Raw genomic sequence first — 18,671 nt, 5'->3', positions numbered from 1 at the left:
GTCACCCATACCAGATGAACTGCACCCTAGGGTTTTGAAGGAGGTAATGATAGAGATTGTGGAAGCATCAGAAATGATCTTTCAAGAATCATTGGACTCTGGCATGGTGCCAGAGGACTGGAAAATTGCAAGTGTTACTCCACTCTTTAAGAAAGGAGGGAAGCAGCAGAAAGGAATTATAGGCCTGTTAGTCTGACCTCAGTGGTTCGGAAGATGGTGGAGTCAATCATTAAGGATGAGGATATGGAGTACTTGATGACACAGGGCAAGATAGGACAACTTTCATATGGCTTCCTTAAGGGAAAATCTTGCCTGGTGAACCTTTTGGAATTTTTTGAGGAGATGACAAGAAGGATAAATAAAAGGAATGCAGTGGATGTTATATATTTGGATTTTCCAAAGGTCTTTGACAAGGTGTCACACATGAGGCTGCTTACCAAGAACCCATGGTATTACAGGAAAGTTACTGGCATGGTTAGAGCATTCGTTGATTGGTAGGAGGCAGCGAGTGGAAATAAAAGGAAACTTTTCTGGTTGGCTGCCAGTGACTAGTGGTGTTCCACAGGGAATGGTGTTGGGACCACTTCTTTTTATGCTGTACATCAATGACTTAGATGGTGAAATAGATGGCTATGATGTCAAGATTATATGAAGATTGGTGGAGGGGCAGGTAGTGTTGAGGGAATAGGATAGCTGCAGAAGGACTAGGAGATTAGGAGAGTGGCAAGAAAGTGGCAAAAGAAATAAAATGTGGAAAGTGCATGGTCATGCACTTTGATAGAAGAAATAAATGTGCAGACTATTTTCTAAATGGGGAGAAAACCCAAAAATCTGAGGTGTAAAGGGCCTTGGGAGTTCTTGTGTGAATACCCTAAAGGTTTAACTTACAGGTTGAATTGAGAAAGACAAATGCAATGTTAGTATTCATTTCAAGAGGAGTAGAATACAAGAGCAAGGATGTGATGTGAGGCTTTATAAGGCACTGGTGAGGCCTCAACTTGAGTATTGTGAACAGTTTTGGGCTCCTCATCTAAGAAAAGATGTGCTGCTGTTGCAGAGGGTACAGAGGAGGTTCACAAGGATGATTCCAGGAATGGAAGGGTTATCATATGAGGAACTGATGCCTCTTGGCCTGTACTCACTGAAATTTAGAAGGATGAGGAGGGATCTCATTGAAACCTTTTCAATGTTGAAAGGTCTAGACAAAATAGGTGTAGAAAGGATGTTTCCCATGGTGGGAGTCTGGGACAGGAGGGAAGAGCATCAGGATAGAGGGGTGTCCATTTAAAAGATAGATGCAGAGAAACTTGTTTAGTCAGAAGGTGATGAATTTGTGGAATTTGCTGCCTCAGACAGCTGTGGAGGCCAGGTTGTTGGCTGCATTTAAGGCAAAAAATGATAGGTTCTTGATTGCCCACAGTATCAAAGGTTACAGGGAGTAGGCCGCATAGTGCGGCTGAAGAAAGGGATAAAAGATCAGCCATGACTGAATGGCAGAGCAGATTTGATCAGCCAAATGGCCTACTTCTGTTCCTATGTCTTATGACTCCTATGACATCACCCAGTAGCATTCACATTTATGGTGATGAAATGCTTTGAGAGGTTTTGTCATGGCTAGAATGAACTCCTGCCTCAGCAAGGACCTGGACCCACTGGAATTTGCCTATCATCACAATAGGTCTACAGCGGGCACAATCTCAATTGCTCTTCACCTGATCTAAGTATACACGAATACAAACACCTACGTCAGGATGCTGTTCATTGACTAAAGCCTAGCTTATAACACCATCATCCCAAAATCCTGTTCAATTAGCAACAGAATCTGGGTCTCTGTACCTCCCTCTGCAAATTGGATCCTCAACTTCCTAACCAGAAGACCACAATCTGTGTGGATTGGTGATAATATCTCCTCCTCGCAGTTGATCAACACTGGTGCACCTCAGGAGTGTGTGCTTAGCCCACTGCTCTACTCTCCCTATACCCATGACTGTGTGGCTAGACATAGATCAAATGCCACCTATAAATTTACTGATGATACAACCATTGTTGGTAGAGTCTCAGATGGAGATGAGAGGGCGTACAGGTCAGGAGTGAGATATGACAACTAGTGGAGTGGTGTCACAGCAAAAACCTGGCACTCAACGCCAGTAAGAGGAAAGAGCTGATTGTGGACTTCAGGAAGGATAAGATGAGAGAACATGAACTAATCCTCATAGAGGGATCGGAAGTGGAGTGTGTGAGCAGTTTCAAGTTCCTGGGAGTCAAGAGGATCTCTGAGGATCTGACCTAGTTCCAGCATATAGATGCAGTTCTAAAGAAGGCAAGACAGGGGCTATATTTTGTTAGGAGTTTGGAGAGATTTACTTTATCAACTAAAATACTCGGGAGGGTGATGTACATTATTAAAGACCCCTATTACTCAGGGCATGACCTCTTCATGCTGATACTTTCAGGAAGCAGGTACAGAAGCCTGAAGCCCACACTCAGTGATTTAGAAACCGCTTCTTCCCCTCTGCCATCTGATTTCTAAATTGACATTGAACCCTTGAAAACTACCTCACTTTTTATATATTATTTCTGCTCTTGCACTATCTACTCAATATTATCTATTCAATAAACATACTGTATGTATATATATACACACACACACATGCACACACACTTACTGTAATTGACTTCCTTATTTATTTATATTCTTTTTCTTTTATGATCATGTATTGCATTGAACTGCTGCTGAGTTAACAAATTTCACGACCCATTCCAGTGATAATAACCCTGATTCTGATTCTTCAGAAAGATATAAATTTTGTAACAGGTTTATATCTGCGCTCTGTGGGCACTTTATCAGGTATACCTTGGCAATCCAGCGGGGTCTTCTGCTGCTGTAGCCCATTCATTTCAAGGTTTCACATGTTGTGCATTCAGAGATGTGTTCTGCACATTACTATTGTAACACATTGTTATTTGAGTTACTGGTGCCTTCCTGTCAGCTTGAACCAGTCTGACTGTTCTCTTCTGAACTCTGATTAACAGGGTGTTTTCATCCATAGAACTGTCACTCACTGAATTTTTTTTTGTTTTTCGCACCATTCCCTGTAACTCTAGACTATTGTGCATGAAAATGTCAGGGAATCAGCAGTTTCTATGATACTCAAAACACCCCATTTGGCATCAACAATCATTCCACAGTCAAAGTGATTTCGATCACAGTTTTGCTCATTCTAATATTTGGTCTGAAAAACAACTGAGCCTCTTGACAATGTCTACATGCTTTGACGAGTTGCCACCACATGATTGGCTAATGAGAGCTTTGTATTAAGGAGCAGGTGTACCTAATAAAGTGGCCATTGAGTGTATCTAATATGTGCTAGCACTTTGTAGCCAGCCAAGCGTTTCTGCAATATGGCCACTTTGAAAGAAAACATGGCTGTTGGTTTTCACAAGACACTAACCAGGTATCATTTTAGAGATGTTGGTGGAAGCATTAATATTTAAAGATGATATTACCTCAGTTTTAATGTGTGTTAACATTCATTCTTGAACTCATCTGTCTGGAAAATGGTCTGATTTTGATGTAAGTGTGGTTTGCATGGATGACTTGGCTATAGCTTGTTGTGCTATAGTCAAAGTAAATAAGACTCAATTTCTCACCAATTAAAGCGTGGAGCAAGTTTGAAATCAACGAGAATGAGAGTGGAAGCTGAAGTGGTGCTCAGTGCCGTTAGCTTGCATTTAACTGGTCTCCCTCCCGCTCTCACTCACTCCTGCTGGAGCCTTGGGGCTTGGGGGAGGCTTGTGGATTGGACTTATTTTTAGACGACTCTGCGGTTCATGTTACCGATGCTTCTGGTTTCCGATTACTTCTTTTTAGTTTGCGCCATTTTGATCAGGGCAAGCTGGCTGTGCGGCCTGCAGTCACCAAATGACTCTTCACTAAATTGAACTAAACTGAATATTCCTAGACTGTTTTAAAGCTCTGCGGTTTGCAGTTTTTGTGTGTCATTCATTATTTTTTGCCATTCGCACGATTTATTTTTTTTTTACAGGTTGGGTGATTGATGTTTTCTTTGAATGGGTTCCATGGTGTTTCTTTGTTTTGGGGCTTTCAGCAGGAAGACGAATCTCAGGGTTGTATACTCCATACATACTTGATAATCAATGTACTTTGGGAAGTCAAACTTATTGTCAGTGTTCAAGTATTTGTATATACACATGGAAGAATCACAGTCACATAGCATCAGATACACTGTATTCACAAGAAAAATGTAACATAAATTACACAAGAAAGAACACAATTAGAATAAAAAGAAAACAAAGTCAATTATTGTTCAAGCAACACACACAAAATGCTGGTGGAACGCAGCAGGCCAGGCAGCATCTATAGGAAGAAGTACAGTCGACGTACTTCAGGACAAAAGGTCTTGGCCTGAAATGTCAACTGTACTTCTTCCCATAGACGCTGCCTGGCCTTTTGTGTTCCACCAGCATTTTGTGTGTCTTGCTTGAATTTCTGGCATCTGCAGATTTCCTCGTGTTTGCAATTATTGTTCGAAGTAGTCAAAATGCTCATAGTGTTGGTACACTGAGTTAGTGATTAGAGCTGTGCAGGTTGGCTCAAGAACTAAATTTTTGAAGGGAAATAGCTGTTCCTGAACCTGGTAGTCGCCTGTGTACCTTCTGCCTGACAGACCATGCCCAGGAAGATGGCATGACCCAGAGGATGGGGAGTCTTTGATGACAGATGTTTCCTTTCTGAGGCAGTGCTGCATGTAGGTACTTCTGATGTGGGGAGGGATGAGCCAGTGATTTGGGCCGAGTACACTACTCTCTAGCTTCTTACGTTTCTGTGTTCCTGCGAATGCCATCACCAGGATCCAAGTTATTGAAAGGAATGTCCATGAGTTCTTATATCTTACAAACAAAGTAAAAAAAAATGAGCCCCCGGCTTATCCCTTAGATCTGACTCCCTAGTGATGTTTGCTAGGTTACAATTTCCTTTGCAATATTCTACACATCCCTGTCACTGATGACGTACTGTCTAGTTCCCTGTGACCAATGAAGTAACCCCTGGTCTATAAAAACAGTGAGATAGCTTTGATGCTAAAAATGAACATTACAGTCAACTGGGTTATGCTCAGAGGGAGGGAACATGAAAGAGCAACACAGCGTGATATATCTCCACTCCAGAGTCTGGCAGATAGACTGACAGTACTTTAATCACATGTCCAGGGTAGGCAACCCTCCTCGTTATCATCATGGAAAATTGATTTCCAGAGAAAAGATCCAATAATGTGCCAGATATTACTTAGGTGAGTGGCATATGCATTTTGATATAAAAAGTAGCTATTTCACTAGAAATTAACCTTCCTGAGCTCTCAGGTTGTCTGGGGCATGTTTGCTTACTGTACCCGGGGTCAAAACTGAAGTTGGTGAAGTAGCTTTTAGTTATCATATTCCACATAGCTGAAATAACCTTCCAGAGGATCTGAAGTCTACTTTGACTTTAAACTCTTTTAAATCGAGGCTTAAAGCTGTTCTTTTCGCTGTAGCTTTTAATTAAAATCTCCCATACTGTAACTTTTGTTCCTTTATTTTTGTGTGTGACTTTATTCTCTTTATATTGCCTGAAATTTGATGTTTGATTTTTATATTTTGTTTTATGTAAAGCCCTTTGAACTGCCTTGTGTTTGAAAATTGCTGTACAAATAAACTTGCCTTGCCTTGCCTGAACTTTCCCACTCTCATCTTTAAATACATTAGTATTTGAAAATGCTGGCCTTCGCAGAATATCTGACAAATTAGTGGAAGCAAGCCACCCTCCATCAGAAGGGACAGCCTAGAGAAAAGATAAATAAAATATGCTTTAAATTATTTACAAGGCTGATTTAAAAGACTTTCTATCCCTGAAGAAAAGGTATTCTTTAGAAACCTGGAATAATTTTCCATTCATACACACTTCTTCCATTTATCACCTCCAGTCACATGCAAAGCTTCTCTTGTTATATGCAAGAGTTTGGTTATATCTGGCTTGGTATATGCAATTGGGTGTGAGAGTGCTTCCATCTGAACAAAATCATTATCTGCCTCGAATGGACAGTTCTATCAGGCCCCAAAGACTGAATGATTTCTGTTAAATCACAGATGCTGGAAATCTGAAATGAAAACAGAAACTGCTGGAAACACTCGGCAGGCCAGGTAGCATCTGAAGAAAGAGAACCAAATTTATCAGTTCATGCCGAAGATCCTTTTTCAGAACTGACAAAGATTCTCAGACCTGACGGTCCATGTTTCTCCTTAAGTGCTGCTGAGTTCCTCCAGTGCTTTGTGTGTTGTTCCTGAAACATTATTGGTTCTTTTTCTACAGACCTGAAGATTGCTTCCTCTCCTTGGGGTTTCCATTCCCTCACGGTTATGTTCCCCTGCATAAGATGGCTGAAATGTCTGAGAGATTTGAATATGTTCATGAGGGTTAATTTTATTTAAAGGCAGTGTTACTGTAATTCCTCCATATTAAATGCTGCATTGCCCATAAAACAGAACCATTAAAAATAACAAAAAATGGGTTAAGACTACTCTTTTCATAGAGTTTACATCAAAAATGCTCACATAAAACTCGGTGCAGACATTAGGTTAGATTAGATTAGATTCAACTTTATTGTCATTGTGCCGAGTACAGGTACAAAGCCAATGAAATGCAGTTAGCAGCTACCCAGAAATGCAAATAGTATTATTTACAAAATAACTACAAATAAAAAGTAAGTGCTACAGCATACAAATATAAAAGTATTGAGACGGTACAGTGTGGATGCAATTCAGCAGGGTCACAGCCTCAGGGAAGAAGCTCTTCCTGAGCCTGATGGTGCAGGAGTGGAGGAAGGCTCCTGAAGTGCCTACTGGATGGGAGGAGAGTAAAAAGTCCATGATTAGGGTGAGATGCATCCTTGATAATGCTTTTCGCCCTGCCCATGCAGCGTTTATGGTAGATGTTCTCAATGGTGGGCAATTGGGTGCTGATAATCCGCTAGGCAGTTTTCACCACACGCTGGAGTGTTTTGTGGTCCGATACGGGACAACTGCCATACCACACTGAGATGCAGTTGGTGAGTATGCTCTCAATGGTACAGCGGTAAAAGTCCGTCAGTATCCTGGGACAGAGATGAACTTTCTTTGTGCTCCGCAGGAAATAAAGGCACTGTTGCACCATTTTGATCAGATTGGAGGAGTTCCAGGTGATATCCTCAGAAATGTGGATATCAAGGAATTTGAAGCTCGATACATGATCTACTACAGCTCCGTTGATGTAGATGAGGATGTGAGTGTGGCTCCCAGCATACCTGAAGTCCACAATGATCTCCTTGGTCTTCTGGGTGATAACGGCCAGGTTGTTGTCGGCACACCACGCGGCCAGGTGCTGGACCTCGTTCCTGTAGGCCGTCTTGTCATCCCCTCTGATCCACCAGCGTGGTGTCATCTGCGAACTTGATTATGGAGTTAAAACCATGATCATTGATTACATCCTGTAATCATTGACAAAGAGTTGGAGCAGGATGGAGCTTTACTGGTGCAGAGAAGATAAGACTCATTTAAGCAATTTTGAGATGGTGAAAGAAAATGTACATATTAACCCACTGATCCCATAACACTTGTGACGAGGACTAGGCAAGAACGGTAAGGACCCAAGTGCTGGAGTATCAGAGACTAGACTGAGATGCGATTTTGAGGTTGAGATAAGAACAGGGTTCTTGACTAGATGCTAGATGAGAATCCCAACGAGACAGAAATCCAAAGCTACAATCACAGATGATAGAGTGTTGAATCTGAGTTTAGGTGCTCTTTAAATATTAAAATACCAGCGCCAAAATTTGGCTACCAATTAGCGGAGTGGGCCTGAATTTTTAAAGGGTCCACACCAGCTATCGATTCTCCGGAGAAACTGTGCGTCTCTATACCCAGGAAATTGGCGTGGTCAGGTGCATACTGTAACAGCGTTACTGCCAGTTATATAGGGCCAGCTTTAAGGCTGTCCTGACATTAACATATGCTCAAATCATTTGGGGCCCACTCGGAAATGAAAAGTTAAAAAATTTAACAGATTAAGATTATGCTTTTAAAGTTAAAAGTTTAAAGGTTATATCTGCACACAGTTAAAAGGAATTTAAACCTATGCAATTAGTGGTCAAGTTCTGTCTTTCATTTCAATGGGACTATTGTAGTTGCATTATTGAAAGCTGGTACGAGCTCAGCAGACTTAACTCCCCAGCCTGAGAGCTGGCATCTTCAGAAATTTGTCCAGCTGGTAGCCAGAAGATGCCATTGCTGGGAAATACAGACAAGCCCTGGTACAAATATAACTGTCTCTAGCTCTGAGCAAAATGGGATTTTGATGATAACTATAACACCAGCCATTTCAGTACAAGTGCCAAGTTGGCACATCCCAGTAGCGTAAATGAAGATACTGTAATTGAATGGAGTTATCTGTTAAAAAGGAAGGTAGCACACATTATTTGTTTGAACATATTCTGGACTTTGTAAGGATAAAATCCTAATCCTTCCAGCTGGGCCTCAAACTGATGTGTCGCCTGTTTGGTGTCACCTGTGGGAGGAAGTGGTACATTGCAGCATCAGTGCTTCTAACCACCTCCCCCATGAGTTCGCTGTATATTTTTTTGTGTGACTGTATTTTAGTGATACCTTCTATGTGCAATGTGTGCCTTGTGCTGTGTGTGACTGTTGATACTGTGCTTTGCACCTAGGCCCTGCAGTAACGCTGTTTCATTTGGCTGGTCTCATGGATGTAGTTGAATGACAATTAAACTTGCACTTGAACTTGAACTTCCATACTGTTTGAAATGCATTACTTGCAAATACTGGGCAAAGTGCCTGTCTACCCATTTCACTTTTGATTTGTTCTCAATTATCCAAAGTTCTTCCAATGATTTAAGTCAATAGTTACTGCTGGAATTGCAGTTTTATTACTGTCAGTAAACCATTAAATTGATGTGATAAACTCATTTGTAATACAAAGCAGTGCAGAAAGCTAATATAGCAGCAGCTGGCAAAGAGTGATAGATCTGTTTAGCTTTCCATTTCATTAGTCAACAACCACCATAATTGATTTCTGAATTTTCAGCAAAATTTAAAATTGTGGAAAAGTCACATGCACAAACAGAAAATAAAGCATATTGCTCAGGTCACACAGTACAGAGGATCTAGTGTAAGCACAGAGGTGCATCGGCAAAGTTGTTACCTCGTAATTCCAATGACTGGATTCAGACCTGATCTCCAACTATCAATGGAGAATTTGCAAGTTTTTCTTTGACTGCATGGGCTTCTTCTGGTTTCTGCCACATCGCAAAGATGTGTTTGTAAGTTATATTATTCCTAGCGTGCAATTTGTGAGTGGTAGAATCTGGTGGAACCTAACAGGAACATGAGAGTAAAATGCCATTGGAGCAAGATTAGTGTAAGCTGGTGCTTGATAATCAGAACATGATCAATGGAGTGGCTCCATGAGGTACATTCAGTGGCTACCTTGTTGGGTCCCTCCTATACCTAATAAAGTAGTCACTGAGTGTATGTTTGTGGTCTTCTGCTGCAGAAGCCCATCCACTTCAAGGTTCAACGTGTTGCACATTCAGAGATGCTCTTCTGCACACCACTGTTGCAACGCATGGTTACGTAAGTACTGTAGCTTTCCTGTCAGCTTGAACATCCCATCCACAATCTCCATCTGCACGGGTGCACCACAAGGCTGTGTGCTTAGCCCCCTACCCTACTCACTTTACACAGTACATACGATTGTGAGGCTAAGCACAGCTCCAATGCCACGTTTCAGTTTACTGACGACTCCACTATTGTTGGCTAAAGGTGCAGATGAATCAACGTATAGGAGGGAGCCTGAAAATCTAGCTGAGTGGTGCCACAATCGGAACCTCTCACTCAGTGTCAGCAAGATGACAATAGCTGATTATCGACTTCAGGAGGAGGAATTGGAAGTCCATAAGCCAGTCCTCATCAGGGGATCGGAGATGGCGAGGGTCAGCAACGTCAAATTCCTTGTTACTATCATCTCAGAGGATCCGTCCAGCATGTAAATGCCATTGCAAAGAAAGCACAGCAACCTCCACTTCTGTAAGTTTGTGACGAATCAGCGTGATATCTAAAACTTTGACAAATTTCTACAGATGAGTGGTGGAGAGCATATTGATGGTTGCCTCACGGCTTGGTATGGAAACACAAATGCCCATGAATGGAAAATCCTACTAAAAGTAGTGGATATGACCCAGTCCCTCACGGGTGAAACCCTCCCCACCATTGAACACACCAAGCCAGAGCGCTGTCACGGGAAGCAGCATCCATCATCAGGGACTGCCACTGCCATGGCCATACTCTCTTCTCACTGCTGCCATCAGGAAGAAGGTTCAGAAACCTCAGGATCCACACCACCAGGTTCAGGAATATTTAGAGCCACCAGGCTCTCGAACCAGAGAGGATAACTTCACTTGCCCCATCACTGTATGGTTCCCACAACCTACGGACTCACTTTCAAAGACTCTTCATCTCATGCTCTCAATATTTATTCATTTGTTCATTTATTTATTTGTATTTGTGCAATTTGTTGTCATTTGCGCATTGGTTATTAGTCTATCCTGTTTCATTGATTCCGTTGTGTTTCTTGTATTTGCTGTGAATGCCCACAAGAACATGAATCTTAAGGTTGTACATGGTGACATATATGAACTTTGATAATAAATTGATTTTGAACTTTGAACTAGTCTGGCCATTCTCCTCTTATCTCTCACATTAACAAGGCATCTTCGCCCACAGATATGCTGCTCAAGAATGTGATTTTTTTTTCTTTTTCACACCACTCTCTATATAGAGACTATTACCTGTGAAAATCCCAGGAGATCAGCAGTTTCTGAGATACTCAAACCAGCCTGTCTGACACCAGCAATCATTCCACGGTCAAGGTCACCTAGATCACATTTCTTTCCCATTTAGATATTAGGTCTGAACAACAAATGAACCTCTTGAACATGTCTTTACCAGTTTTTTTGTGACCAGGGGCAAGACTACCTACTCATCAGGAACTAGATTTATGATTCCGTCTGTATCTTAGCACATTAAATATTTACGTAAACAGAATACAGTAAATAGCCAGTGAGTATATACATTCATGGCCTTCTGCTGCTGAGGTCCTTCCACTTAAAGGTTCAGTGTGTTGTGCTTTCAGAGATGCTCTTCTGCATTCCACTGCCATAACGTGTGGTTGTTTGAGTCACTGTCACCTTCTTGTTTGCTTGAACCAGTCTGGCCATTCTCTTCTGACTTCTCTCATTAACAAGGCATTTTTCCCCCCACAGAACTGCCACTCACAGGACGTCTGTTTTTGTTTTTTGCACCATTCCCTATCAACTCTAGAGACTGTTGTGCGTGACAATTCCAGGAGATCAGCATTTTCTGAGATACTCAGACCACCCTATCTGGCACCAACAATCATTCCACTTAGATCACATTTAGTGGCCGCTGAATACATAGCACCAAAGCATCATTCCTGACCATAAATAACTAAATATTACAACCAACCAAGTATTTTTGAAGTACTGAAAATAAACACAGCATCAGTCTATGTGTTGCAAATTCTCATATGCAATAATGTTTCAACAACAAGATGCTAATGTTGTTTAATTGAAGGATGAACATTGGCTACAATATCTGCAGGTTACTTTACTGCTTGTCGGGAGATTTCTTACAACTAGTGTAGGAGTAGGCAGGACCTTCATTTAATGTGCGATCTGAAAGATTGCTATTCTGAAGGTACAACGCTCCATTAAACCATAAAATATAGGAGCAGGATTAGGCTATTCAACCCATCAAGTCTGCTCCGCCATTCAGTCGTGGCTGATTTATTCTCCCTCTCAATCCCATTCTCTTGCTTTCTCCCCATAACTTTTGCCACCCTGACTAATCAAGAACCTATCAACCTCCATTTTAAATAAACCCAGTAGTGCACTGATATATCAGTCTGGAATCTGATACTTAAGTTCCTGGAGTAGGATGTCAACTCAAAAGGATGTGAGCTATCAACAAAGCCATGACTGACACTCATTCATCATCCCTTGTCACTTGGTACTATTCTACTTATGGAGAAAATACTGCAAAACCTACGTAATTTTGACAATAATAAGTATAGATTTAAAATGGTTTTTTTTGTTATTATGAAGACAAACCAGTATGAGTGAGATTTGTGAAACTTGTCACTGGATGAATTATTGATGTGGTGTGTTGCTAAATCCCATATTAATCTGCATGCTGTAACACTTAGTGGCATTTTTAGGGTTTCAGTGAATTCATAAGGATATCCTTAATGTGATGAGAGTTCAGGTACACCTTCTAGCTAATCCACCCCTCCCCACCCCCCACCCCGGCTTTTCACGAACCCTATGGCACATCTAACCATTGATTTGAATGACTCCATGAACCTACAGGGATAAGGCTAGTGAAGTGGTTTTATTGCTTTTGTTAATGTCAACACTTTCATTAACTTCCATAAATTGAATGCGATTAAGTTTTATTTCCCTTTTTCATTAACAATCTTTAAAGTTATTTGTAATATTTTCAGCGGTTTTGCTACTGTATGTCTTAGATCTTCAGAGAAACTCGGAAATAATGTTAAAGGTCTCCCGACAGCACAAGTATCTTGTGGCCAGGATGGGTGGTCCATGGGTGAGACTTTAGTTTCTGGTACTTGGGCCTTGGTTGCCTCTCATCGACCACTCATTCTTAAGCAATTTTGTGATGTGAACAAAGTCACCAGAGAGATACTGAAGCTAAAGGATACTGAAGTGTTTTATTCAGCAAAAACGAGCAACAGACATCAGATTGAGACACTCTTGGAAGAAGAGGCCTGTTCGACCCAATATTACATAATATTTTTATATGCTAAAGATCATGACAATTATGTAGTAACATTGCTTCCTTTGAATTACATATAGTTTTCAAACGCCTCCTTCTTCCCACCCGCACTTCAGGCACCCAAACTGAATGTTACTCTCCACTGTCTCCAGGCTGTATTCATGCATGTGCAGGCATCTGAGGTCCCGCTGTTCTGAACTGTGTTTTAAATTCAGTCTGCAAACCACTTTCAAATCTGAAGGTTGATTGCTGGTAAATTAAGATCTATGTACCCTAACTCCAGAATACTCCCGAACAGGCATAAGGAAGGCTGATGGGACATTGGAAGCACAGGGCCACGAAATGGAAGTGCAACCACAATTGTTCTGCAAGTGATGAACAGGAGATGGGAGTTGAGTCCATCTTGTTCTTGCCCATATCTAGTTGGGCTGGTTTTGTCTTTCCTGGAGCAAGGTAGACTGAGAGCTGCTCTAATAGAGGTCTATAAAATTCGAAGAGACATAGATAGAAATAATATTTTCCCATGGGGCACAAATAAAATAAGAGGGCATATGTTTAAGATGAGAAAGTGAATATTTAAAGGGAAATAAAGGGTAGAGAGTTGGATTGTGTAGAATCTTTGACCAGTAGAGGTGGTGGAAGGAGGTATAATAACATTCAACAGGCATTTAGACTGGCTCACAATGGTTGTGAAAAATCTGACAAGCAATAAATTCACCTACTGTTGCTATCTATGACCAACATTTATCTTTCAACTAGTATCATTAATATCTGGTTGTTACAGCATTATGTGTGTTGGCGCATGGCCAAGTGGTTAAGGCGTTCGTCTAGTGATCTGAAGGTCGCTAGTTCGAGCCTTGGCTGAGGCTGCGTGTGTGTCCTTGAGCAAGGCACTTAACCACACATTGCTCTGCGACGACACCAGTGCCAAGCTGTATGGGTCCTAATGCCCTTCCCTTGGACAACATCGGTGGTGTGGAGAGGGGAGACTTGCAGCTTGGGCAACTGCTGATCTTCCACAAAAAAAACCTTGGCCAGGCTTGCGCCCTGGAAACTTTCCAAGGTGCAAATCCATGGTCTATCGAGACTAACCGAGGTATAGAAGGCTATGGACCTAATGCAGACAAGTGGGTAGCGAATGATTGGAGTGTATATAGAATATAGAACAGTACAACACATTTCAGGCTCTTCAACCCACAATATTGTGCTGATATTTTATCCTTCTCCAAGATCAATCTAACCCCTCCATCTTACATAGCCCTCCATTTTTCTTTAATTGATGTGTCTATCTAAGAGTGTCGTATATGTTCCTAATACATCTGCCTCTACCACTGCATCTGGCAGTGCATTCCACACAACTGCCTCTGACACCACCCCCAATACTTTCCTCCACTCACTTTAAAGTTATACCTTTCATGTTAGTCAGATGCTGGACAGAGGTACCCGTTTCCATGCTCCACAACTCCAATATCTGGGATAACTCCAAGCATTTGCTTTTATCCCGATCCCTTAATACCTTTCAGATTGATTGATGTTTGTTAAGCAGATTTCAAGCTGGCATGTGGATCTGTTGCAACTGCCATCTATGTTTGAAGATAATTAGGAAGCCAACTGCAACCCTGGGCCCAGAGTTTTGTTCTTCATTTAACAGCAGAAGATCGGCACTTTGCTAACAACCTTGCCAGGAAATTGCAGTTTGATGGCCGAAGAAGTGATTTTGTCAGTGACTCATCCAATAATGGGGAAACCAGGCATTTGTCACTTTGAGAAGGCAAGTCTGAATGATTTGTTCTTCCAAATCTCAGATCAACATCCAGAAATGCTATTACATACATCATGTTATTTAACACTAATTCTGTACCTTTGGTGATCATTTTCTAAGAGTGTGCCATTGGTTGGATTATTATTGTTAGCAACCCATCTATATAGGTCATTTCAAATCACAAGTACATCAAGGTGCTACAAGGGAAAAGCAGTAACAGAATGCAAAAATAATGTTAGTGGTACAGTTACAGAGAAGGTTCAGTGCAGGTAGATAATAAGGTACCAGAGACACGGTGAAGTGGATTGTGATGCCGTTAGTGTTCAAGCGGTACATTCAGAAGATTTTTAACAGTGGAGTCAAGGTTTCCCTTGAGCCTGGTGATGTGCGATTTCACATTTTTGTATCTTCTGTCCAGTGGAAGGAGGGGGAAGAGGAGAGGATGTCAGGGGTGCAATTACATCGGTTGCTTTTCCAAGGCAAAGTCCATGGAAGGGAGGATGTTTTCATGGTGGACTGACCGGTGACCACAACTCTCTGAACCTTATTGTGGTCTTGGGCATAGCAGTTGCCATACCAACTCTTGTGGTAACTGCTTTAATAGAGATCTATAAGATTTGGAGAGATATAGAGATATATAGATATGTGTAGAATCTTTGACCAGTAGAGGGGCTGGAGGGAGATAGAGTAACAACATTTAAGAGGTATTTAGACAAGCTCACGTTGGTTGCGAAAAATCTGACAAACAATAAATTCACCTACAGATGCTATCTATGACCAGCATTTATCCTTCAATTAGCATCATTAGAATCTAGTTGTCATAACATTCCTGGTTATGAGACTAGCTGAAGTGCAGTTATGGACCTCTGATGATTCCAGCTCGGATGCTTTTAATGGTGCATCTAGAAAAATTGCAGAGGACGTGCTGAATTTCTTTAGCCTTCTGGCTTCCATGCCAGATACTGATGCTTATTGGATAATGAAGGGCATCGCACCAGTTTTTCCCCCAATGTGCCCTGATGTAGGCATGTTTTCTCATTTCCATTACAAACTTGATAATAATGTTTCTTTACCCATTCATAAGACCATTCATTTCCAATCCCCAGCTTCTCTTGAACAGAATTGTTTTCTCAATCTTTCCAAAAGTCCACATGATAGCCTGGCCCAGAAGGTTACATCCCATGGGAGTCAGGGCGAGGATTGACTTGACTGCCGAAGGCAGGGGGAGTTGGTAGAGGGTTATTTCTCAGACTGAAGGCTTGTGACCAAATTTGAGCCACAGGGATCAGTGCTGGGTCCACTTTTTTTGCTATTTACATTAACGATTTGGATGAATATGTAGGTGTCGTGGGAAGTAAGTTTTTGTATCTCACCAAAAGTGGTGGTATAGTTGATAGTAGAAGATAGATCCTGTTTACAGTTACTGTTCTTTAGATTTGCAAGGTATCCCTGCAGGAAAAATAATCTCAGGGTTATATGTAGTGACATGGATGCACTCTGAAAATAAATTTTACTTTGAACTTTGAACATAGAAAGTTATCTAAGATTATAGTAGGATCTTGACCAAATGGGCCAGTGGGACATGGAGTTTAATTTACATCAAGATGAGTTCTTCCTTTTTGGTAAGACAAACCAAGACAAGACTTTCATTGTAAGTGGTAAAGCTCAGGGTCATGTTGTAGAACAGAGAGACCTGGGAGTACAGGTATATAGTTCCTCTGAGACATGATGACATGGTCAAAGGTATATTGAAGAGGGCATTTGGCATGCGTGCCTCAAAGTTCAGGCTACTGAGTACAGGAGTTGGGATGTCAGGTTGCACTCGCATACAGCTCCAATTGTGCTACTTTGGGAAGAATATAATTAACAACAAAAAACATGAATGTTAACAGGACTGGAGGTGTTGAATTGTAAGGAGAGGCTGGATAGGTTGGAACTCTTTTCCTTGGAATGTTAGAAGCTGAGGGGTGATTTTACAGAGGTTTATAAAATCATGAGGAACAGAGATAAGGTGAATAGCCACAGGGTAAGGGAGTCCAAAACTCTAAGGCATAGATTTAAAGTGAGAGTGGAAAGATTTAAGGGGCCTGAGGGACAACTTTGTCACACAGAGGAACGAGCTGCCAGAGGAAGATGTATGCCATTTAAAAGGCATTTGGATAGGAAAGGTTTATGGGGATTTGTCCCAAATAAAAGCAGGCAGGACTAGCTCAGTTAGGCATCCAGGACAGTATAGGTATAGGTTGAGTCCTGACGAAGGGTCTCGGCCTGAAACGTCGACAGCGCTTCTCCCTATAGACGCTGCTTGGCCTGCTGTGTTCCACCAGCATTTTGTGTGTGTTGTTTGAATTTCCAGCATCTGCAGATTTCCTTGTGTTTGCTCAGTGTAGGTAAGTTGAGCCAAAGGGTCTTTCTCCCTGCTATCTAACCATGACAGTTAGCCAGTCACTTTGTTCTGTGAATGTGGAGTCATCTACAGACCAGCTCTAGTAACAGTGGTGAATTTCTTCCGTCTAAAGAACCAGTTGTGTGTTCACAACAATTAGTAATTTAATGGTCATCATGACTGATATTTTTATTTTCCAAGTTTATTTACATTCATGGTGGCATTTAATGTCATTTCTGAATCAGTGGCTTTTAGCCAATTAACCTAATCAGTATATTATTGTTATGTATGCAGTGTAACAATTATATCAGAACATTTTAACTTAATGAGATATATGGTTCTTTGTGCTCTGGAGTAAATTCTGCCCTAAAAATCTGACAGACTATTTTATATCTCCAATTCCTAACTCCCTTTGAACTCATTCATTTGATTCCGTAGGGACGGTTTTTTTGTTTAATTCAAGAACATATCATTGGATGGCAGCCATGGCAGATTCACAGAGGAATCTTGAGCCTGCCTGGACCCAAGCTTTACCACCTCACGAGGAAGCCAATTTATCAATGTGGTCTTTTAAAAATTGTGTAGAAAATGTATTTGCCCTAGATAAATTTGCTTACATCAGGAGTTCCAATTTATATATTCTGGGTCAAGATGAATACTGATCAGATAATGGATGAATGTATTCCAAAAACTAAGTCATAAGCTATTGCGGCATTTGCTGTCAGTTCGTGTTTTTCCGTCGGTGAGCTGCAGTGACTTTCAGTCTACAGCCTGGTGAATAAGGGTCCACATGAAACCACGAGAAAGAAATAACTAACTTTAACACAATACTGTGCAGTAGTTTTTGTCTGCGTCCGGGCAAATTAGCACTTGGGATTTAGTTTTGCATGAGCTTTAAAGTATCTGTACTACCATAGATCATATTTGCAGAAACATTATGCTCACTCTCACTTTCCTATAACAGCTGTCAGGCGAGCAGGAGGCATGGATAGCGGTGCTTCACATTATGAGGGGCATCAAGATGATCTGACTGTACATAAAGTATATAGAACTAAATGAAATAATGTTCTTCCAGACCACGGTGCATCCACAAAACATATGTATATCACACATAGCACATAAAACAAAATATTACCGTAAATAAGTTAGTAAAATATAATTCAAATGCACATAGTGCACAGCACAGGTAACCAGCAAACAGTACAGTGTGCACCATGTGCTAGTGACAAGACCTCAGTGGTGGCAGCATATCTATTAGTCTCACAATCTAAGGGAAGAAGCTGTTACCCAGTCTGGCAGTTCTAGTCCTAATGCTTCTGCACCTCCTTCCTGATGGCAGAAGGTCAGAGAGATTGTGGGATGTATGGGTGGGGATCCTCAACATTGATTTGGGTCCTTTGTCTACAACACTCCCAGTAAATGTCACAAATAGTTGGAGAGTGATCCTCTTGGCAATTTTGTTCCCTCTGTAGGGTCTTGGGGTCCGATGCCTTGCAGCCTCTGTATCGCACTGTGATGCAGCCAGGCAGGACAGTCTCAGTTGTGCTCCTGTAGAAAGTGTTAGAATAGGGGCAGGAGGCCTTGCATACCTTAAGATCATCAGAA

At 41.4% G+C, this 18,671-nt stretch overlaps 1 protein-coding gene and 1 long non-coding RNA gene across 4 annotated transcripts in view; one reads left to right on the top strand and one right to left on the bottom strand.

Moving 5' to 3' along the window:
* Positions 1–18,671, top strand: part of dner (delta/notch-like EGF repeat containing) — a 303,208-nt gene that overhangs the window by 188,086 nt on the left and 96,451 nt on the right. The window lies entirely within an intron of this gene.
* Positions 1–18,671, bottom strand: part of LOC132407463 (uncharacterized) — a 37,926-nt gene that overhangs the window by 9,933 nt on the left and 9,322 nt on the right. The window contains exon 3 of one of the 3 annotated variants that reach the window (XR_009516483.1): positions 6,716–7,558. The exons of the other annotated variants lie outside the window; for them this stretch is intronic. This is a non-coding gene — a long non-coding RNA (uncharacterized LOC132407463). Of the gene's footprint in view, positions 1–6,715; positions 7,559–18,671 lie in introns of those variants that run through there. 3 annotated transcript variants of the gene reach the window in all.

This window comes from Hypanus sabinus, chromosome 2 (genome assembly GCF_030144855.1).
Source record: "Hypanus sabinus isolate sHypSab1 chromosome 2, sHypSab1.hap1, whole genome shotgun sequence".
Classification (NCBI taxonomy): Eukaryota; Metazoa; Chordata; class Chondrichthyes; order Myliobatiformes; family Dasyatidae; genus Hypanus; species Hypanus sabinus.
The sequence above is the reverse complement of the archived record's forward strand: the minus strand, read 5'-3'. Positions and strand labels throughout refer to the sequence as shown.